Source organism: Oryctolagus cuniculus, chromosome 4 (assembly GCF_051225735.1).
Source record: "Oryctolagus cuniculus isolate XC-2025 breed Fujian yellow rabbit chromosome 4, ASM5122573v1, whole genome shotgun sequence".
Lineage (NCBI taxonomy): Eukaryota > Metazoa > Chordata > Mammalia > Lagomorpha > Leporidae > Oryctolagus > Oryctolagus cuniculus.
In genome coordinates, this window is record NC_142870.1 from 17,020,238 (window position 1) to 17,043,262 (window position 23,025).

Below are 23,025 nucleotides of genomic sequence, written 5' to 3' on the forward strand. Positions count from 1 at the left end.
TATATTTTAAAAAGATTAATTAATTTATTTGAAAGTCAGAGTTACACACACACACACAGAGAGAGAGAGAGAGAGAGAGAGAGAGAAATGGCCAGGGTTGGCCAGATCAAAGCCAGGAGCTTCTTCTGGATCTCCTATGTATGTGGCATGAGTTCAAACACTTGGGCCATCTAATGCTGCCTCTCCCAGGCCATTAGCAGGAAGCTGGATCAGAAGTCGAGCAGGCAGGACATCACGCAAATGGGATGCTGTTGTCGCAGGTGGCAGCTTTATCCTCTGCGTCACAATGCTGGCCTCTTCAACTCGTATTTTGACATTTAACATCACTATGCATACCTAAGAAATTATCGGGAAAGAGAAGACATAAAATTGGTGTCATGTGGATGCAGAAGAAGGAACACTACAAAATAAGAGAATACTTTGGCTTGTAACTGGAAGAGTTTTTCTGGCAAAAGCTTTCTCCCTCAGTAGATTGGGCCTGTGTCTGTACAGCTGATTCAGATTCCTACATTCAGGTGAAAACAAAGAGATACAGCAGATGGCAGCATGGCATTGCACATGGCTGCTTTAGAGCAAAACCCACAATGTCAGTATCCCATTTTACTTTTTTCCCCTTTTTTCTTTTTTCCTAGTGGGTAAGTTACTGGAACCTTTTAAAAATGATTATTTATGGTGAAAATTTGGAAAAGCAATTATGCCTGTTTTTTCAAGTTTACTCCCATGGCCGTCCAGGACAAAGTAGCAGTCAGCAACCTGTCCCTGACAAGCCTGGAGGCTGAGGCATTGTTATTCTGGCCACCAGCACTTGCAGCACCCACTGTTAGATTTAAACATGGCTTGGAATTTAATCTCAGAGGTGTTCCCAAGGCTCTTTCAAGTCTCAAAGAGAAATTTGCCAAGTATTAAGAAAGAAAGAATTATTCTCAGAAATTATGACAAAAAAGTGATGAGACTGAGAAGTGCTTTGAGACTGAGGCACAGATGATCCCTGTAATGAATGTAAAGAAACATTTAAAAATAGCTGTTTGAAGGAACTCCCATCATTTTGTTTTCAGGAAAAGGTAAAACTTTAACCCAGGGGTCAGCAAATATTTTCTGTACAGGTCCAGACAGTAAGTATTTTCTGCTTAGTGGGTGACACAGTCTCTGTCACAGATCCTCAGCTCTGCACTGCACCTTGAAGGCAGCCACAGACAATACACACACAAATTGATGGGGCTGTGTTCCAATAAAACTTTATTTACAGAGACAGACACATCTGGTTGAGGGCCACAAAAGCTGAACTTGCTTTCCCTCCAAGGAATCCTCTGAATTCGATTAGAACCACTCCACAGACAATTTTCCCTCCCTTGTCTTTTAAATTCAATGCTGCTTTTTTGTTTGTGCCAAGTGTGAGCTTGTGTCATCTCTTTTGGAGGTGAAATAGCAGGTTGCGTTGGGTGGGACACAGAACAGACATGAGCTTCACATTAGAGATGGACCTAATCGTAATGTTGGCTCTGGCAAGTTGCATTTTTTTGTTATTTCTTTCCGTGGGGCCATCTAATTTGTATTTGATCTGAGGAATAAGAGTTTAGGCTTGGGGTTGCGTTTGCTTCCTAAGTTTCCCAGTAAGTATGATGTAATAGAGCAAATGTGCTTTAGGTATCTTGAGACCAAAGCATGTGTTTGCTGAGCAAACAAATCAGGTTAGGAAAGAGATTCTGTGAGTAATTACATTGAGGGAGGGAGAGATGTTTATGAACAGTGTTTTGTATCTAAAAATTCCATTAACTAATTCTCAAAAGGGGAATGTATTATAAATATATTTATCAATGGTTTCCAGAGAAGCTAATTTTAAATATAGTTTGCTCAAGGCCACTTGCCAATGTCTGGTCTCTGGTTGGAGACAGTCCAAGTATAGGTAATAATGATGAATAAATAAATCCACCTGTGGAAGTCAGAAAAAAATGGGATAGTCAGGGCCATGTCAGGGGACATCTGAGGACCTGGTTTGCTTCTTGAAGGAGTTCACTTCTTGGGGATGCACCCACTGGCTCCTTTCCTACCTATCCAGACTGGAACAGACTCCAAAATAAGGCAGGTCATTCCCAGGAATTCACTTTGGTGAACCTCTTGTGAGGCAAATAGAAATTTGAAAGCTTAGGGCTGCACTTAAATTCTAAGCTTCTGGCCGGCGCTGCGGCTCACTAGGCTAATCCTCCGCCTAGCGGCGCCGGCACACCGGGTTCTAGTCCCGGTTGGGGCACCGGATTCTGTCCCGGTTGCCCCTCTTCCAGGCCAGCCCTCTGCTGTGGCCAGGGAGTGCAGTGGAGGATGGCCCAGGTGCTTGGGCCCTGCACCCCATGGGAGACCAGGAAAAGCACCTGGCTCCTGGCTCCTGCCATCGGATCAGCGCGGTGCGCCGGCCGCAATGCGCCGGCCTCGGCGGCCATTGGAGGGTGAACCAACGGCAAAGGAAGACCTTTCTCTCTGTCTCTCTCTCTCACTGTCCACTCTGCCTGTCAAAAAAAAAAGAAAAAAAAAAAAAAAAAAAAAAGAAAAAAAAAAAAAATTCTAAGCTTCTAAGAACATTGTAGATAGGCCTGTGCTGTGGTGTAGTGGGTAAAACTGTCACCTGCAGTGCAGGCATTCCATATGGGCACCAGTTCAAGTCCCGGCTGCTCTACTTCTGATCCAGCTCCCTGCTAATGCGCCTGGGAAAGCAGTGGAAGATGGCCCAAGTGTTTGGGTCCCTGCATCCAAAAATAGGAGACCCGGATGAAGCTCCTGGCTGCTGGCTTTGGCTTGGCTCAGTTTGGACCTTTGCAGCCATTTGGGGGAGTGAACAAGAAGATGGAAGATTCTTTCTTTCTCTACCTCTGCCTTGCCCTTTCTGTAACTCTACCTTTCAAATAAATAAATAAATCTTACAGAGAGAACATTGTAGAGATTAAATACTTTATTTTGGGGCTGGTTAAGGGTATCTTCTGTTTCATCAACGTCTCAAGCTAGATTGGATATATTTTGCATGGGCTAATTGATGAATCAACTTTATCATCCATACATGAATTGGGATACTCAGGTAGCTGAAAAGTAGAAAGAAATCAATGAGTGTGTGCTTTGTGTCAGCTCACATGGGGGAAATGAAGCCAGTCTAAAGGCTTACCTGTACAATAAAGGACTTTGTTTATTTTCATCCTTCTTCTCAGTTTGGAAATCTTATTGCATGCTCTGGGCTGCAGAAACAGACACAAATAAAAAGAGAAAACTGCTTTATTGAGCAGCCTTGGAAAGTGTGGTTTCTACACTATACAGGCTTAAGGTAGGGGGACTTCCCATTATAAATACCCTCAAAGGACCAGAAAGGAGATTTGCATGCAAAACATACACTGGGGTCTTGGAAAATGTGCTTTCTGTAGATAGACTGTGTAAAATGCATATGGAGGGAACTCTCTGGAGGAGTCTTGAGAATTTGATCAAGGTGTTGGGGTGAAAAGTACAGCTAACTTGTTTTAACTCTTGGTTGAAACTTGATGGAAAGAGGACAAAAGCCTCCAGATGACACAAAATGGACTTTTCTTTTCATGCTTTATGAAGGTCTTTTGGAAAACATTTCCCATTTATAGCATATTTGGAAAACTTGGGTTTTATTTTTACTGTGTCCCTAAACTTCTTTCCTAGGTTCTAGAACTGTGCTGAATGATATGTCAGCCCCTAGGCACATGTCCACATTGAGCACTTGAAATGTGGCTACTGGGACTGAGACACTGGATGGAGGTGGGTGTTGTCTAGCAGTTAAGATGCCTGCATCCTGCATTGGAGTTCAATACCTGGCTCTGTTCCAATTCTAGCTTCCTGCTACAGTAGACCCTGAGAGGCAGTGATGGCCTAAGTGACCGAGTCCCTGGCACCTAAGCAGAAGACCTCAGTTGCATTCCTGGCGCCTGGCTTCAGCCATAGCAGAGGGCCACTGTGGCTATTTGAGGAGTGAACCAGAAGATGTGGGCTCTCTCTTGCTTTCTGCCTCTCAAATAAATTCAAAAACATGAATTGTTAATTATATTGATTTTTTGTCTAAAATTGAATGGCCACCTGTGTGGCCAATGGCTACTGTATGGGATTGCACAGTTATACAACAGCTCTGTCATCATGGAAAGTTCTTTTTAGATGGAGTCTCACTCCAGAGGGTGACTGGCTCGTAGTTTTTGCTCACACACTTGTTTTTTAACTTTGAAGATGTAGTTTTCTTCCAACTGATGAAGTTTAAAAAAAGAATGTTGTGGAGAAGTCTTTCATTTTACTCATATCTTAATATTTGCTCTTAACTCTTCCCCCTCTATTCTGAGCAATTCTATTTTTATCCATAGCATCTTATTTTTAGCTCTTCCTAATACAATCAAACAAAAATATACTAACTTCAGGAAATATTTTAATTACTTGTGCTTGAAATGTCCTTACTAGTCCTTAGTGTAATAACTGAGTGGCCAATTCCATATTCTCAGAGAGAAAAACAAAAATGAGAAAGAGCTGTTTTCTTTAGTCATGCTAGACAGAAACATTCTGTGGTGTTGCAACAGAAAATTAAGAGGGAGGTTGCTTTCTAGGTCATCAAATGGGGTCAGAAATCTGAGTGTCAACATATTTGGGCTGCAGTCACTAATTTTTCCAAAGACTATCTGTGAATACCTAATTTTGCAGTCTTTGGTCTCACTTTAAGTAAACTGGAGGGTCAGAAAAAGGAGACCTTTATATATTTTTTCACTGTGGCTTGTAATCCCATGTAGGTTTAGGATGTTGCTAATGATCTCAAAGGGGCTGCCAGGCTGTTGAATTATCAGAAAAACCATGGGAAACAAATTGCATAGAGATACTAGGAATTAGCTCCCTGAGGGCACACATCCTGCCTATGTTGTCCCCATAGTAAATACAGGTGACTCCAAAAGTGCCCATACAAAAATACTGGAGAGCAGGGCCATCTCCACTTGATTGTCTTGGGGCTTAGGCCTTACTAATTTGGAGTCCAGAAAGTTGAGTGGTGCCTTGGATGCGTAGTCCTAAGAATGAGAGCCCAGGCTAGTTCCAATGTCACAGAAAGATTTTTGAAAGGCAGATACAAGTGTCAAGGCCAAATAGATTCAACTGTCACAGCTGGCACTGGCCCTTTAAATTGACTCTATTCTGACCGATGGGGAGTAGAGGGAAGACAGGGAGGGGAGACATTCCCACGTCCACATCAACACTCCGTTCCCTGCTTCTTTCCCATTCTCTTGTCATCCTTACATTGTCAGAAAAACACATCAGCAATGTCACAGCCCGCCTCAAAAGATTGCCAACACCTTCCTCAAATAATAGAGATCAACATATTTAATAGACTTCAGCTGTCTTTTTGGAAGATTTGGCAATGAACTTAAGTGGAAAAAAATGACGAGTTTTAAAACGAAACACTGCTTTATTGCTTAAATATGGAAATAATAGAGACCACCAGCTCAGTTCAGCTAATAGTTTTTTTAAAAAAGAAAGTTGAGCATGTCCAGTGGTACTTCAATAGCATAACATACATGGAAGGTGACAAAACATTAATACATAAAAAGGGACCCACAGTGGCTGGCAGGTCATTGCTCTTCTCAGCTCTCCGCCCACAGCAATGATCTGAACGTCATCAGAAGCAGCTACGAGATAGTCCACAAACCCTCTGACATTACTTTTTCATCAAAGAAGTGAAAACAAGGCAACTCACTTTTCAGTGTTTGCTCCCGACTCACTCTTCATCGTGTTTCTCTCTGAAAAGGAGTCTTTGCTTTGTGCGTCATCTGCTTTACCCCTCTTTGATGCTGGGTGCCTATTACGGGCGAGACTCCAGTCAGCCATGGAAACTTCTGTGAGTTCTGGCAGACCTGGCCTGTGAAATTACGCAGAGCTTGGTAAATTTAGCCCAGTTAGCCGAGATTCCAGGACAGCAAAGTGATGCCTGCAGAGAAAGGCCTGGTTCTCGACAGCTGTGGGGACTCTTTAAATGTGCTTTCCTTCTAAACACGGTGCATTCTATGAACATAGAATTCTAGCATTCTATGAACTAATTAACTCTGAAAACCCTGTAAACATAAATAGGCCTTGATTTCAGCACTCAAGAAAAAAAAAAAAAGGAAAGAAAAAGAAAACCAAGGAGGCAGAGTTTTGAAGCCTTGTTTTCTCTGGCCCTCCACTTAAAGACTCAAAAACATTTAATCATTTAATAAGTAGATCAATGTCTCCTGAGGACAGAAACTATTTTTTAAAAGATTTATTTATTTATTTGAAAGTTAAAGTTATACAGAGAGAGAGAGAGAGAGAAAGAGAGAGAGAGAGGTCTTCTATCTGCTGGTTTACTCCCCAAATCCCTGCAATGGCTGGAGCTGCACCAATCTGAAGCCAGGAGCCAGGAGCTTCAACCAGGTCTCCCACATGGGTGGAGGGGTCCAAGAACCTGGGCTTTTCTATTGCTTTCCCAGCCATAGCAGAGAGCTGGATCAGAAATGGAGCTGCTGGGACTTGAACCAGCAACCATATGGGATGCCGGTACTGCAGGTGGTGGCTTTACCACTATGCCATAGTGCCAGTCCTAATACTCTATTTTTTTTTTATTAACTAAGACTTTTGTCTCTTTTTGAGTTTATTGATAGCGTTTTTTTTTTTTTTATTTTTTTATTTTTTTGACAGGCAGAGTGGACAGTGAGAGAGAGAGACAGAGAGAGAAAGGTCTTCCTTTTGCCGTTGGTTCACCCTCCAATGGCCGCCGCTGCAGCCGGCGCACCGCGCTGATCCGATGGCAGGAGCCAGGAGCCAGGTGCTTTTTCCTGGTCTCCCATGGGGTGCAGGGCCCAAGCACCTGGGCCATCCTCCACTGCACTCCCTGGCCATAGCAGAGAGCTGGCCTGGAAGAGGGGCAACCGGGACAGAATCCGGCGCCCCGACCGGGACTAGAACCCGGTGTGCCGGCGCCGCAATATTGATAGCGTTTTTTCAAAGCTCCCCAGTACCTCAGTTTTATACATGGTGACAGTTTGGAATTATCATAAGGATAAGACTTAGAAATCTCTTTGAAGCATGGAATATCAGTAAGTGAAAGGAAATTGAGTTATCAGTTTTGAGGTTCTCATCTGGACTTGTTGTGGCTTTTATTTCCTTTGCACCTGCCTCTCTCATATTTTCTTTTTGGAACAAACAGCCGGCAGAGCTTCTGGGAGTATGGTAACACATCATCTTCCAGTTTAGGGGGAATAAGCTCTCACCCTTGGCTGAAGGGAGGTGTGGTGGTACAGTTGTGATTTGGGAACAGCAAGCTCCCACTCGGGGCTGAAGCAAGGTGTGGTACAGTCCCTGTGTGTGATCGCATTGCACTGGTGAGAGATCAGGGTGCGAAGACAGCCAGGCTTTGTGAAGTGGAGGAGCCAGAAAATAAAGGTGGCTTAGCCTGCTTCTGGGGACAGTGTGTCCTGCCTTTTATGGCCTACCCTTGCATATTCTCATCCCAATATCAGAAGTGGGCTGGCACTGCAGGTGACCTTGTAGCAGCAAGAGCTACTATAGATGTTCATTTGCCCAGACTTTAAGCAAGTCCCAATTGTATGGCCTGTCGCAGATTGCAAAATATTCTCTCAATTCTCCACCCTTCCTCTGCCTGCTGCCCTCACAACGTGATCTTGTAGCTCTTTCTGTCAAAAGACAGAATCTTTTTCCCCACTTTTCAAATTTGGACTGATCTGCTTTGTTTTTTTTTTTTAGAATGAGGTAGAAGTGAGGGGCAGGCAGTAGAGTTAAGGACTTTGCAGGAGGCAGAATTCCACACCAATCTGCAATGCCCCTTCTCCATGCCTTGACTGTGATCAGCACCTGGGAGTATGATGAGCTGCTGTTCTTGTGATTATGTTACCTTATATAGCAAATAACCTTTTGCATATATAACAAATTTTCTCAAAGAGTTGACCTTAAGAAGAACAGTTATTTGGTATCCATGATCTAATCACAAGGGTCTAGAAGTGAGAGACTGAGGCAGTGGGAGATCTGAAGGAGTCACACATAGCCTGGCTGTCTTGGAGACCAAAGAGGCTTTGCGGTAAGCTGGTAAGGGATGTGGGCGGCTCTGGTGGGGGAAAGAGTGACTTCTGGCTGACAGAAAATATGGGGACCTGAGTCCTACAACCACAAGGAACTGAGCTCTGCCAACAACAAGGATGAGACTGACAGTAGATTTTTTTCACCCTACAGCCTTTGGATGACAACTGATATCTTAATTTTATTCTGGGGATACTAAGTCAGATTGAGCTGACTCTGTGATTTACACAGCTGTAAGCTAATAAATGATGCTGTGTCAAGGTGTTAAGTTCATGGTAATTGTATTATGGTAATAGAGAATTAAAACAACCTCTAAAGGCCACATGCATGTCTGTTCTATCTCAGAAATTTGCCTTGGTCATAAGGTCACACCCAGGCTATCATTCTGGAGGGTGACACCACAGGGAGCAGAGCTGAGCCAGCTTTGCTGACAGCTGGACAACTTCTGGCAGCAGAGCCAACCAATCAACCCACAGCTGGCTGCGGGAACTTAGCCTACAGAAGAACCATTCAGCTTATCCTGTCTAAGTTGCAGCTCAGTGGAATCATGAACTATATAAATATTTGTAGTTTGTGTTACTATATTCCGAATAGTTTGCAATGTCCACTTGATATGTTGTCTTTCTTCCTGAGTAGACCTCACAGTTTTGGTGCTTGTGCTTAAAGCTTATATATTCATTGTCCTACTTGGTAATGATAGAACTAATTGTTCTTAAGAAAGGAAGCTTTTCTCTACCTGGTGATAAGACCCCATTTCAATGAGACAGTCAAGAAGATATGAATGCTGAGTTGATTAAAACTGTGGCCAGGTTTTAATCCGAGTTACTATATAGTTTGTATCAAAATTCCTCATTGCCCCTTTGATTCATACAGAAACAAATATTTTATAAACGTTTTTTCATGATCAGGAGCTCAAGGTAATTTTTTCAGCTACTCAACTTTTCATTATTGTAAATATGCTTGTAAATTATAATTATGTAAAAAATATTAAAAAATGGATGTCACCAAATTTTTGCCTGTGGTCAGTAGCAGCCATGACAACTAACATAAAAAATGAAGATGAGGATATTTCAGTGGGTCCTCATGTTGTCAGGGTTTAAAACACATATCTGTACATATTTGTAGTGTGCTTGCACTGTCCTTGGTGAACCTGAGGGGCTGTTTTGCAATTGTGATATCTTTTCCAGCAGGCTACAATCTGTGACAGGCAGGTCTGTGAAACAAAGATGTGAGTTGTTCGATTTCATTCTGAACTCAGCATGGACATTAGGGACCTTGTATTTGGTACTTTTTAAACAAATTTTATTTAAGGTATACAGATGTCATGTATTTCATATATATAGCATGGGTTTAGAACTTCCAACTTCTATGGAAAGACATTAGCAGGCGGATGGGGGTGTCAGTTAATGCTCATCTCCCTTTCATGGTGATATACCTCCATTCTTAAGTGAATCATGAGAGAATAGATCAGATGTCTGTGGATGGAGGTCTGTGTCGAACCAGTGGGAAGGAGGAAACTGTTTAGGAGCAAGGCTGCCATGGCTGGGGGAATGGCCAGTGGTGGAGGTATGGACAGACTGCAGCAAGAAGAAGAATGAGCAGTGACTTGCAAATAACAAGCAGGTCATTCTGAAAGTTCATAAAGGGGAAAATTCCTGTGTGGCAGAACAATGGGGGTGGAGGAGTGGGTAGGGAAAGTAATGCAAAATTTGGTGACCAACAGGAGAACAAGATGAAAGGTGAGAATCCAGGATATGAGTTTTCAAATCGGACTCTAATGGGGCCCAGGAATGCATCATGGGTTTCACTTATCCAGGGTCCTGCAGATGTGTCCCAGAAAAAGGTACTACTGCATGCTTAGTGTGCTTGCTAGGACTTTTTGCTGCCAGATTTTGGTCATGCTTCGGTGAGGAACAGGATCAGCAGGGTCTGAGAAGACTTCTGCCACACTGAGGAAAAGAGAAGACTGGACAATTTGTGCAAACAAGATTGTGAATAATGTTCACATTGTGGGGAGGTGGAAAGAGGAGGACAAATCGGTCTGCCATGCAGTTTCAATCTTGCACAGACCTTACTCCAGAGGACCCGGTGTTCCCAATGGAGACAAATTTCTACGTGACGTTAAGAAGAGGGGGCGGTAAAACTAGTACTCAAACAGTACTCTATACTTTGTGTGTCTGTGTGGGTGCAAACTGTTGAAATCTTTACTTAGTAAATACTAAGTAGATCTTCTGTATATAAGGATAATTGAAAATGAATCTTGATGAAGAATAGGATGGGAGAGGGAATGGGAGATGGGATGGTTGCGGGTGTGAGGGAGATTATGGGGGAAAAAGCCACTATAATCCAAAAGTTCTACTTTTGAAATTTATACTTGTTAAATGAAAGTTAAAAAAAAAGAAGAGGGGGATAATGAGCAGGACTGAGACTCACTGCAAATGCAGTTTTTTCTTGTTTGAATGCAGTCTTTTCCTCTGAGGGTTGGGGAGACACACAACAGTTTAACAAGATTTGTGGAAAATGCGATTAAAAGATGAGCTTATTTTGATGAAAAATATTAAAATCTATGCATAATGTTTTTATAATACTCATTTTCCATGAGCTTTTTGAAAACCTCATTATTCATGGATTTCAAAATTTGTTTATCTTTTTATATTACCTTATTTGAAAGACACAGAGAGTGAGAAGGAAGTAGAGAGAGCATGCTCTCATCTGCTGATTCACTCTCCAAATGGCTGCAATGACTGGGGCTAGGCCAGACTGGGAGCTGGGGACTTAAACTCGGTCTCTCATATAGGTGTCAGGAGACCAAATGTTTGAGCAATTACCTTCTGTCTTGCCAATTCTCACTAGCAGGAAGCTGGAATCAGGAGTGGAGTCAGGACCTGAACCCAGACACTCCAATATGGGATATGAAAATCTCAGTTGGTGGCTTCACTATCAGGCCAAATGTCTGCTGCAACTTATGTTTTAATTTCCTTTTCCACAAATATTTGCTATACTTCATATATGTCATTATGGACTAGTGGTCCATTATATCATTCTTATTGGGGAATATCATTTGCACAAGCTCCTTTATCCTGACCTGTGGATCCCAGTCCAGTCCCTTTGTACACCCTACTTCTCATTCCTACATCCTTCTTTTTTTTCTCTCAGCAGTAGAAAAGCAGTTTCCTGAACTGAGTTCCAGAGAGGAAAATGGGTAAGTGGCCCCAAGACCCAGAGTCTTCCACCTCCATGAATCTTCTTCAAATTTGTACATGACCAGGACATCCCTTTATGGTAGCACCTGTTGCATCATCCTTGAAAGTTCCATTGCTTCTCAGAACTTCACACTAGACCCAGTGCTCCTGGAATACAAGTCCCATGTTTATTCATCTCTGACCTTCAGCACACAACACAGAGCATGGCACACAGTACTCAAGTACTTCTGAATAAATGACACTAAATATAAGAGTATACTTTGCTCCCATTTTCTTAAAAAGGATGTAAAATTTTGAGGAGACAAAGGTCTCCATGCATCATATTTCTTTGCAGCATGTAAGGGTAGAAATATCTGTCGTATAGACCGTGTCCGTCAAATGCAACCGGAAGCCAAGTACAAATGTTTGCTTTATCCTACGTCAAAGAACAAAAGGGTCAGGAGAGACTGGGTCAGTGATGAAAGGAATGCTTTCTTGATCTGTTATGTTTTTACGAGTGACACATCCAACCCAAGTACTTTGAACAAACCTCCTTTGGATGTCACCACCTCTGTGTGGGCTACAAGCTATTGGCATGTCTCTTGGCTGAAACCAAAGGTTGCACAGTCCAGAGGTGTCTACAGCTTCCTAGGCAGCTGGCAGTTGGCTTGACTCCTAAGCCAGGTGTGTATTTTATTTTCTGGCAGAGCTATTGTTTCATCACTGTCATAAAACTTTGAATTTAGGGAACATTTAAGGACACAGAAAGAACAATGAAGCGCCATTCCTGAAATAAGATATTTTCACTGGCAAATGCAGCGCCTCCATCACATAGCTGCTTCCAAGCAGATTTTGAATATGGCGAAGTATAATTATATTACAAACCATGGCACAGTTTTCAGGAATGGAGTATTTATAGATCCTGGCTCTATCACATAGTATCTGTGTGATCTTGGGTTGCTCAATCTCTTTAAGCTTCAATTTCTTATTGATATCTTTTAAAATTGAACATCACAATATAAATAGGCTATTTTGAATATTAGGGGGCACTCATTAATTCTGATATTTCTTTCAATTTGGAAAGGTCTCATCCTCTCTCCCCTACCTTTTCAGCCTAAGGCTTGTAGTCTTCACCATTACTGTCACTCAGGGTATACGGATCCAGTTGGAGGGTCTGCGGAAGCATACCTACTGTACTCCATCCCATACATTCTCCTGGGGACAAGCTTCTTATGGGAAACAAAAGCTTTTTCTGCAAGTATGAGGCAGGCTTTCCCAGCACTGCCTGACTTGTCTGTCATGGCTGACCATCTCTGAGAAGGTCCTTGGTGCAATCCCCTTCTCTCGAGTGTGAGCTGGGCCTGGTGACTCAGTTCTAACAAGCAGAATAAGACCAAAGTGGTTGGATATTACTTCTGATATTAGGTTACAAAAAGCTATGGCTTCCATCTTGTGGTCCTCCCTTTCTCTCTCTGGGAGCCCTGGCTGTCCTGGGAAGCTGCTGCTGCAGGTGGTCCAGTGGAGAAGTCTGCCTAGCAAGATGAATGTCTCCAGCCAATGTCAGTAAGGAACTGAGGCCCTCAGTCCAGTAGCCTATGAGGACTAATACGTGAGCTTGAAAGCAGTACTCTCTCAGTTGAATCTTGAGATCACTGCAGCCCTGGCCAATAGCGTGATTGCAGTCTGTTGAGAAATCATTAGCCAGGTACCCTGCTGTGCTATACCCAGGTCCAGCTGGATTGAAGCTTAGAGCCAGGAACTCAATTCGGTTCTCCCATGTGAGTGCCAGGGATCCAGATCATTTAGCCATCACTACTGTCTCCCAGTGTCTGCATTAGCAAGAAGCTGGAGTCAAGAATAGAGCCAGATATTGGACCTAGGTCTCTGATATGGGACACAAGCATCTCAACTTACATCTTAATCACTGGGTCAAATGCCTGTCCTTGATCAGCTTTAGGATTATATTACACACCAATAGTTGTGGCAAATTCTTTCTTTTAAAATTTATTTTTTTATTTGAAAGGCAGAGTTACAGAGAGAGGAGGAAAAACACACACACACACATACACACAGAGGAGGGAGGGAGGGAGAGAAGAAGGGAATGAGGGAGGGAGGGAGAGAGAGAGAGAGAAAGGGAAATATCCTCCATCTGCTTATTCACCCCCCAAATGGCTGCAATGGTTGGGGCTTGGCCAGGCTGAAGCCAGGAGCCCAGAGCTTCTTCCAGGTCTTCCATGTGAGTACAGGGAACCGAGCACCTGGACTATCTTCTCTGCTTTTTCAAGCACATTAGCAGGGAGCTGGATTGGAAGTGGAGCAGCTGGGTCTTGAACTGGTGCCCATATGGGATGCCAGAGTTGCAGGTGGTGGCCCAACCTGCTATGCCACAATCCTGACTTATTATTATTGTGTCCAGTTTTAGAAAGACTTTTGTCCTGCAAATTTAAGTGTATTTTCTGGTCAGGCCTATATTGGTCATAAAGATGATAGTTTGTTCCTCATTTGCAGTTTTGTCTTTGCCTATTTCCTCATTATTTATTTATTAGAAAACTTAGGCAAAGGGGAGGTGTGTTCATACCCACTCACCAATCCATCCACCTGAACATCTTGGCATGAAGGCTGATGGCATGGAATTGCTGTGAGTGAGGTATTTGAAAGCCATGTTCTCCGGAGACTCTGCTTCCCTATACTGTATGTTACCACAGTCTCTTTCCAGCCAAGGTCACTGGACTTGACAGAGGGTTACGTACTTTGAAGTCTCATCACCTTCAAGCTCAAATCACAAACTTTCCCAAGAGTTTTATCTTGGCCTTGCCATTTGTTTCTTTCAAAACCTTTCCATATGAGGCCTAGATTTTAGGGATGGAAAATTGAAGTTCATGTGAAATCAGCATAGCAGGAATTTAGAGGCTTAAGCAGCCCTAAATTGAGGTCATGTTGAGAGACTAGATTCTCCCACCCAAGCATCATGCATGCCCGTGCTACTCTGGGAAGAAGCATAAGGAGAAACCAAAAATATCATTAAGATTTTCCAGAGAGCTCTAACAAGGCTACACGCATTTGGGTACCCTTTTCCCTTTCTCACTTATTCTTCCTCAATTCAGTGAAACTGAATGGGGACACATTTCATTCCAAAGCTTTAGCCTTTCCTGGCCTTTTCCCAGACACGGTCTAGGAAGGGACACTGTATAAATGGCCTCTCACTAGGAGTCCCAGCTGCCTGGAGGGTGGAAATGGGCACTGCTTGACCCCTTGGGAGGAAGAGAAAGAGAAAAATGTGGCCTGGAAGTTTGAGGAGTTCAGGCATACCGTCTCAATTGCTTCCCTTGTGTCCTATTTCAGATTGTATTTTCTTTTCTAAAACAAGTATTTAGAGCAGAAAAACAGCATTTGGATTTTATAAAATACAACAGATCAATTCCTACTTGCGGTTTTACCCTGGAGCCTGGCATGAAAATCAGTTCTAACAGATATTTTTCAAAAATCATTAGACTCACCAGAATCCAAGCTGGTCTATGACAGTTGGATAGAGTCTACATTTTAAAAACTAATCCTTTTCCACCTCCAGTGGTCTCTGGCCTTTGATGCTGTTCTCTATATCATGATTTTAGGGGAAAAATAAGTATTTGTCCACTGAAGTTGTCCTCAGAGTTTTTCCACACTCATGGATTTCTGGGTGGATGAGAGAGAGACTCACACAGTTGATTACTTTTCTACCCTTTAGGGAGACTGCACAATTTTCAAAAACCTGAGTTTAGCTATACCCCTGCCCCCCCCCCCCCAACTTGATTTCTTTTGGTCTTCCTCTTGGTGACACAGTTTTTTTTTTTTTTAAAGATTTATTTATTTGAAAGTCAGAATTACAGATAGAGATAGAGATAGAAAGAGAGAGAGAGAGAGAGAGAGAGAGAGATATCTTCCATCTGCTGATTCACTCCCCAAATGACCTCAATGGCCAGGACTGGGCCAGGCCTAAGCCAGGAGCCAGGAGCTTGATCCAGGCCTCTCATGTGGGAGTAGGGGCCCCAGAACTTAGGCCATCCTCTGTAGGGAACTGGATTGGAAGTGGAGCAGCTGGACCTTGAACTAAGCACCCCCATGTGATGACGGCGCCACAGACGGCAGCTTAAGCTATTGTACCACAGCACTGGTCGCATGATACATACTTTGAAAAAAAAGATTCATTTATCTATTCGAAAGGCCGAATTACAGAGAGAGAAGCACACACACAGAAAATGTGTGTGTTTGTGGGAGAGAGTGAGAGAGCGAGAATGATAGAGAGAGAGAGAGCGAGCGAGAGAGTGAGCGATAGCTTCCATTTGCTGGCTCATTCCCCAAGTGGCCACAAGAGCCAGGACTGGCATAGAACTAAGTCAGAAGCCTGGAACTCCATCCAAGTCTCCAAGAAGACATGAGTGGTAGGGTCCCAAGAATTTGTAATTGGATTAGAAGTGGAGCAACTGAGACTGGAATTGATGTTCCAATAAGGGAAGCTGCTGTCCCAAGCAGTGGCTTAACTCTCTGTGTCAGGATGCTGGCCCCCAAAACACACTTATTTTCCTATATGAATGAGATTAATTACTGTAATTAGTAGTTATACATAGTCATTATTAAAAAATTAGAGTTTATGGTCGGAGACATTATATCCCTTTAATGTTTGGTGAGTATGGGATGTGTCTCTGTAGTTGCTTTGTAAAGACATTTGTCATTTCATTTGGGAACTCTTAGATTCTTGCTGCTGCTGTAACAGATGATCACAGTCTTAGTGTTTAAGACAATAGCAGTGTGCCATCGTGCTACTCCAGAGGCAACAAGTCTGAATTGGATTTCGCTAGGTATTCTCAGGCCCATTTGCCTTGGAGGCTCAGAGATTCCATTTGCCTGTCTTCCAGTTTCTGGGACATCTGCATCTCTTGGCTGGTGGCTGAATATCTTCTGCCACCATCATTATGGCTTTTTCTCTCTCTCTGACCCTCCTGCCTCCTTCCTTCACTTAAAAAGACACTTGGGATTACAGTAATCCACGGATGTCTCCTCATCTCAAATGCTTAACTCCGTTCCGTATCCAGAGTCCCTTTTGCCATGTGAGGGTCCCTAATCCACAGGTCCCAGGGATTAATCTGTGGACATCTTTCAAGGGGAAGAGGTATATTATTCTCTGTATGACATTTTCAGAAGCATGCCTGCTTCTGTGTTGTGATAGGATACAATCCCTGTGTGATTGTTGGTATAAAGGCTAGGATGAAACAAAAGACAGCAACCCTCATCATTTTATTTTTTTTTATAGTTATGTAGAAAAAATACAAAAGGAAACTGCTGTCCTCTCTTGAATTCCTAGGTAAAATTTTAAAATTTTCGTAATTCAACTCTGAGATCATTTTGATGTGTCACCTTATCCAACTATATAGTGAATCACTCTTAATTCAGTAAGTAAACCATTCAGTTAAGAAACTCCTGGTTTAGGAACAGGCTGGTTTAGATTGCCTGAAGTTATACATATATTACTATATTAAATAGAAGCAGATTCTTGCACATAATGTGCTACCCACACCATAGGTAAAGCAAAGATGTATTTTACATCCATACAAATGTAAGCTAATCACTGGAAAGTTTATACAAAAACAAGTCATGTTATGATTTTCTTTTGAGTTTATCGGCCAGAAGATTGCTTTCAGTTTCTTCACCTAGTTCAGGTAGAACAAAGTCCTGGTGGGTTGTCTGTGCTTCACTTGTAAAATGCACGTTGCAGATTAGTGAAGACAGCCAGCTCAGATACTTCTCTATCTGGGAATTGCTGATTCCTCACTGCCGTGTATCAATAGTTCCTGGGTTGTTCTCTCCAAGTCTGTCACACAAATTTCACCAGCACTGTTCCTCCCAGTTTTGTCTGGATATTCATGGTAATTCCCATTTTCTGTAATATCATTTTCTCCCAGTCTAGAATAAATGTTCCTTTTCTTTTCCACTAATCTTATTTCTACCAACTGAAGGACATAATCTAATTATTGAAGTTTCTGAACCCTACCACAGCTGTGACAAGACACGATTCACTTGTTATTTTGAGCAAGCTCTTATTATTTGTGGCAGGGTACAACTCTGAAGGCTTAGCTGATGTATTTACTTATTCATAGTAACTATTTTTCCCCCTTTCAGGTGGCTATAAGGCTTCAGTGTTTTATTATCTTTTCCAGAGGACGTGACTGCCAAGCCAAAGGGCTAATTCTCAGTATTTGAATTTCAAGAACTCTAGACTTTGGATTGCACCAGCCAAAGCTCAGAAGGACCTTGGGGTCATAAAGTTATTCCAAAGTCAGTGAACTGTAAATCAGGCATGTGCTGTATACCCTGGGCATATATACTTCCTTGGGGAATACTTGGGGGCATGGACAATGTCAAATTAGCTTCAAATTTCCTGTCTTCTCAAACTGATCTCTCCAGAGAAACTCATAATTTTCAAGGTTTGTTGTATTTTTTGCTCTCTAGTCTCCATTTTTAAATATAAATGTACATGCTTATCTTGTTTCATAATATTCCTTGAAATCTCTAGGCCATTTCTCCCACAAAACTTTATATTGACACAATAAAATATCATAATTGAAATAATTTTATTAAATAAGTATGCCATAATTAGCTGCGAGAGAAGGATATATATTACCTGAGAAGGCAGCACTTTCATTTAGAAGGCTTTGCCTCAAGGTACTGTCGAGTGAAATGGATGAATCCCTCAAAAGGAGTTCAGTTTATAAGGCTTGAGGTGGAAGTGGGGAAACGGGCTTCCGGCAGGGTGGCCAGCCACGGGTCACGGTTACTAAACTGTTGGACCTCACGTTTTTGTTTATGGTCCGCTGTGCAGCCCTGAACAGCAAATCTTAGAACCGTGTGCGCCCTTTACAGCTGCTAGCCTGGGAACTGGTAATGACAGAGCCCGAGGAACAAAAGGAGTTTCACCCCTCATCATGAACTTGTTCATTTTGTCGCTGGCAGTTCCATTCTGGTCCTGCTGGCCACTTGAGACAGTAGCAGCACCACCGGTTTGAACAGCCTGGCATCCAGTGCATTTGGAGATTGTAACACACCCTGTGCTGTAGGCAGATGTGGTTTCTGAGGCCGGGGCCCTGTGTTGGGACACTGATGGAGTTCACTTGTCGATAGGAGAGCCAGCATGGGCTTCAACAGAGCGGTGAAACACAAGAAGTGCAGGGACTCGTGTGCCGCTGGCGTGTAGAGGTGGGTGACGGGTGGTGCACAGGCACAACAGACCACAGGAGCGCCGCCGTGGAGGCTAGGGCGGGGGTTTTAATGCTGAGATACAGCAGGGAGAACTAGCTCAGTCTAGGACGTGCTCGCTTGGCTTCTGGAACCAGAGTGGTTGGTGAAGACCTGGCCCCTAACCAGAGCCCTGAGCACTTAAGGGCTAGTGAGGGCCTGAAGACCTGCGTGGGGACCTGGCAGGGGTTCTGCGGGCGGTGCAGTGAGGTGGAGTGGGTTTGAATATTTTGGCCCCGGGAGGAAGCAGTTTATGTGGATTCCTGTTAGGACTGGACTGAGATAGCCCACAAAAGAAAATGGTGTGGTGGATAGCAGGACAACAGAAGAGAAGGAACAAGACAGAATTGGGGTGGGTATGGCCTTTACATGAGGCTGAGTTCCTGTTAAGGAGAAGCTGGGATGAAAACCAGCAAATATTCTTCCTAAATAAAAAGTGTTGAGAAAACAATAAGGTGGCATGCTGGGGATGACTCAAGTTCTGAGCAGGTAGACCTCAAAAGAAGAAATGTAAACAGAAAATTCAATAATTCAATTTTGATAATAAAATCATTTTAGGTTTAGAAATAGTTTGCCATTTGAAGATTAAAAGCTTGGCCAAGTTTTTTTTTTTTAATTTTTAAGTGCTAAAGCCTGTTGCTGATACATATTTTTGGGAAACAGGTTCTATTTTACTGATGAAAATCATGGAGATGCTGGCACTGTGGCATAGTGGACTAAAGCTGCTGCCTATAGAGCCAGCATCCCAAATGTTTGATGGTTCGAGTCCCGGCTGTTCCTCTTCTGATCCAGCTATCTGCTATGTCCTGGGAAAGCAACAGAGGATGGCCCAAGTCCTTGGACTCCTGTACCTGTGTGGGAGACCCAGAAGAAGCTCCTGGCTCCTGGCTTCAGATTAGCCCAGCTCTGGCCATTGGTGGCCATTTGGGGAGTGAACCAGTGGATGAGAGACCTTTCTGTCTGTCTCTTTCTCTGTCTGTAACTCTACCTCTCAGATAAATAAATAAAAATCTTTAAAAAAAAGAAAAGGATATATATTGACATTAATTTAAAAAGTATTTTTCTGTGGGTATATAGGTTCAAAGGTTTTATATACTTAATTGACAGAGGGACATACCGAGATAGAAAGATCTGTGATCTGCTAGTTCACATCCCAAATGCTTGCAGTCCTGGGATTGGGCTAGGGTGAAGTCAGGAGCAGAGAACTCAAGCCAAGTCTTCCAGTGTTCAAAAGGGACCTGAATACTTGAGCCTTCACTGCCGTTGATATCTATGTTAGCAGGAAGCTGGACTCATGAACTGGAGCTACCCATCAAATCTAGACACTCTGATGTAGGCTGTGAATGTCTTTTCTGGTGTGTTAACTGATAGGATAAATGCTTGTCTCCCAATTTTTGAAACGTTTCCTCCTAAGAGTTATGATACTTCTCACTTAGTACACAGCCAGAAGAATACAAGCAAATTTAAAATGTTTATAAATAAGCATAACAATTTAAATTTGTACTGGAATGTCATCTCAACGAAGTGAGCAGGACAAGTTTGTTTTCCCTAATTAGTTCATCTCTCCAAGAATGAGTATTACTTATTGCAAAAATGAGAGGGAGACAGCTTGAATGTCTCACTTTTCCCACTGCTGTACTTTTGCTTTTGAGAGCATCTCCCAAACATAACTACCTGTACCCAGGTTCTATCCCAGAATCTAGATTGGAGAAAACACAAACCAAGGCACATGAGGTAAGTTACTTTTTTATCTAGAATAAATTTAATTTCAATTCAATTTAGCAAGCTTTTATGGAGTTACTGCTGGGTTGGCTCTAAGGATACCCAATGACTATTTATGAATTAATTAATCAGGATGAAATGGTCAGGAGTATCAGCTGAGTCTCTCCAGGGGTGTGCATAGATTTGGGAAAAAACTGACCTTGAAGAAATTTATCTTAAAATGAGATGATACTTAATGTAAAGAAGCTGTTCTGTGAAAAACTGGAAGGCAAATGTAAAGCATAATAAACTCAAATATTTAGGGAGTTTTCTTTTGGATTAGCTGTAATTTCTCATTAGACTTCTTTTTTTCTTATGAAATCTGCTGCTGCTTTTTCATTACAACCAAGAACCATAACAAAACTCAATGACATTTTTTTTCCTTTTTTGATGTTTATTTTGAGAAAACAGTGATGCTTTACTTGTAAGGACAAATAAGAATCATGTTCTATTGTGGAGTCAATAGGTCATAGTAAGCTTCCCCATCTAACATTCATTATGACTTAAGCAAATGACAGTAATACAATTATGTAAATGTCTACTTGGGTTTGGAGAGCTGCCTTTATGATTTAACTGTAATGTTATATAATGTCTAATTTGCATATGACATTTTGTAGCAATGGAATAAAGTTTATAAACAAGCCCTATTACATAAAGAAGTTTTTGAAACAGAGGTTCTGGCAGCCAGAATACGAGTCTTACCCAGCTTTTAGTCTGGAGCCTTTGACAAAGGTTTTTGTTTGTAGCCATATCTGCAGAAAACCAAAATTAGACAGTAATAATAAGCAGTTAGTAACTTTCCTAAGTCATTAACAAGAAAAGCCAGAGGGTTGGAAGAAGGGACTGAATTTCTGATCTGTGTTGGATGGATCCTTGACATGTGTGACCTGAGCAAATGGTGTCCTCATTTCCACCTGAAAAGAGGTGGACAACCTTTACTACTTAGAATCATTACTTGGGCATTATTATCAGTTGTTTGTTGTTTGATGATCAGACATACTAAAGAAGTTATTCTCTCCTTTCCAAGTTGCAGTGTTTTAATAATGAACAGACTTGAGTCAAACAAAAGAACACAGCATAACAAGGAAGTGTTGACTGCTGATGTACAGAGAATGTCTGGGTGAGAAGTAAGCTTGATGATCATTTAATTCTTTAAAATCATTCTGGATTTGTACCATGTGCCAGACACTGTGCTAAATTCTTGGCAAATATGCTTTTATTCTATTGTTTCATCAGACCTGTGAGGTGGGCATGACTATCTATGTATTGTAGATGAGGAAAGCAATTCAACAAAGTTAGGATTTTTTTCTTTAAAGAGAGAGAGAGAGAGAGAGAGAGAGAGATATTCATCTTTTGGTTCACATCTTCTGGTTCACTCCTCAAATGCCCACAATAGCCCAATAGCTAGGGCTAAGCCAAAGAGAATGGTCTGGAACTCAATCTGTGATGTTCATGTTGGTGCTAGGGATTCAACTACTTTGAGCTATCGCATACTGTCTTCAGGGTGTTTATTATCAGGGAACTGGAATTGGAAGTGGAGGCAATGTCTGAAAAAAAATCATTTTATTGAAGTAAAGCATATGTACCAGGAAATACACATGAGTATACAGATAAATGAGTTTTTTGACCTCTGATCACATTCATAACCAATAGCCAATAAAGAACAAAATATTACTCACACCCTAAGAGTCCTATTTGCCCCCACCCCATTTATCTATTTTTCTTTTAATGTGAGAAAGAAGCATATATTGCCATTTACATGATTTGACTCAGTGAAGCAATATTTCTAACTATATACCAAATGACATGACATCCACACATTTTAAATACTCTCTATATTATGTCTTTGAAAATAGGGATAGTTTGACTTCCTCTTTTACAATTTGTTTCCCTTTGATTTCCAAAATTAACAGAACTATACTGAGTAATAATGGTGAGAGTGGACATCTTTGTCTATTTTTAGATCATAGGAGAAATGCTTGCAGTTTTTTCCTGTTCAGTATGAAGCTGACAGTGGGTTTGTTCTATATTTTCTTAATTGTGTTGAAGTATGTTCCTTCTGTAGCATAAAATTTTAATGTTTTATTGTGAAAGAATGTTGCACTTTATCAAGTGCTTTCTTTGCATCATCTATGGAGATAATCATATGGTTTTTACTCTTCAATTTGTAATGTGATATATCACATTCATTGATTTGCATTTGTTGAACCATGCCTGCGTCCATGGGATAAATCCCACTTGGTCTGGGTAGATGATCTTTTTGATGTGTTGCTGTATTTGATTTGCTAGTACTGTCTTGAGGATTTTTGCATCAGTGTTCATCAGGGACATGGTCTATAGTTCTCTTTTTTTTTTCTTGTTGTATCTTTGGTTTTGGAATGAAGGTAATGCTGGCCTCTTAGAATGAACTAGAAGAGTTCCACCCTTTCAATTGTTTTGAATATTTTAGGAAGAATTGCTATTAGTTCTTCCTTAAAAGTTTGGCAAAATTCAGCTGTGAAGCTATCAGGTCCTGTGCTTTTTAAAAATAATAAAATTAACTTTAATAATATAATCTACTATATATAAGTATTTCAATAGTTAATCAATATACAAATTATTCACATTTAATTTTACCTATTTTTGTCATACTGTAGGTGAAATCTGGTGTGTAAGTTTCACTTATAACACATCTCAGTGTGGATCAGTCACCTTCAAGTGCTCAGTGGCTGTGTTTGTCTGGCAGCTGCTATATGCAGATCAA

General features: G+C 41.7%; 1 long non-coding RNA gene and 1 pseudogene across 1 annotated transcript; both read right to left on the bottom strand.

Annotated features, from left to right (window-relative positions):
* Positions 1–5,893, bottom strand: LOC108177928 (uncharacterized). Its single transcript, XR_001794589.3, has 3 exons — positions 5,720–5,893; positions 3,149–3,218; positions 1–336 (listed from the first exon to the last, which is right to left on the bottom strand). It is a non-coding gene; the product is annotated as an uncharacterized LOC108177928 (long non-coding RNA).
* A 4,076-nt stretch (positions 5,894–9,969) lies between these two features.
* LOC100338670 (pyruvate dehydrogenase E1 component subunit beta, mitochondrial-like) overlaps positions 9,970–23,025 on the bottom strand; it is a 136,479-nt pseudogene continuing 123,423 nt past the window's right edge.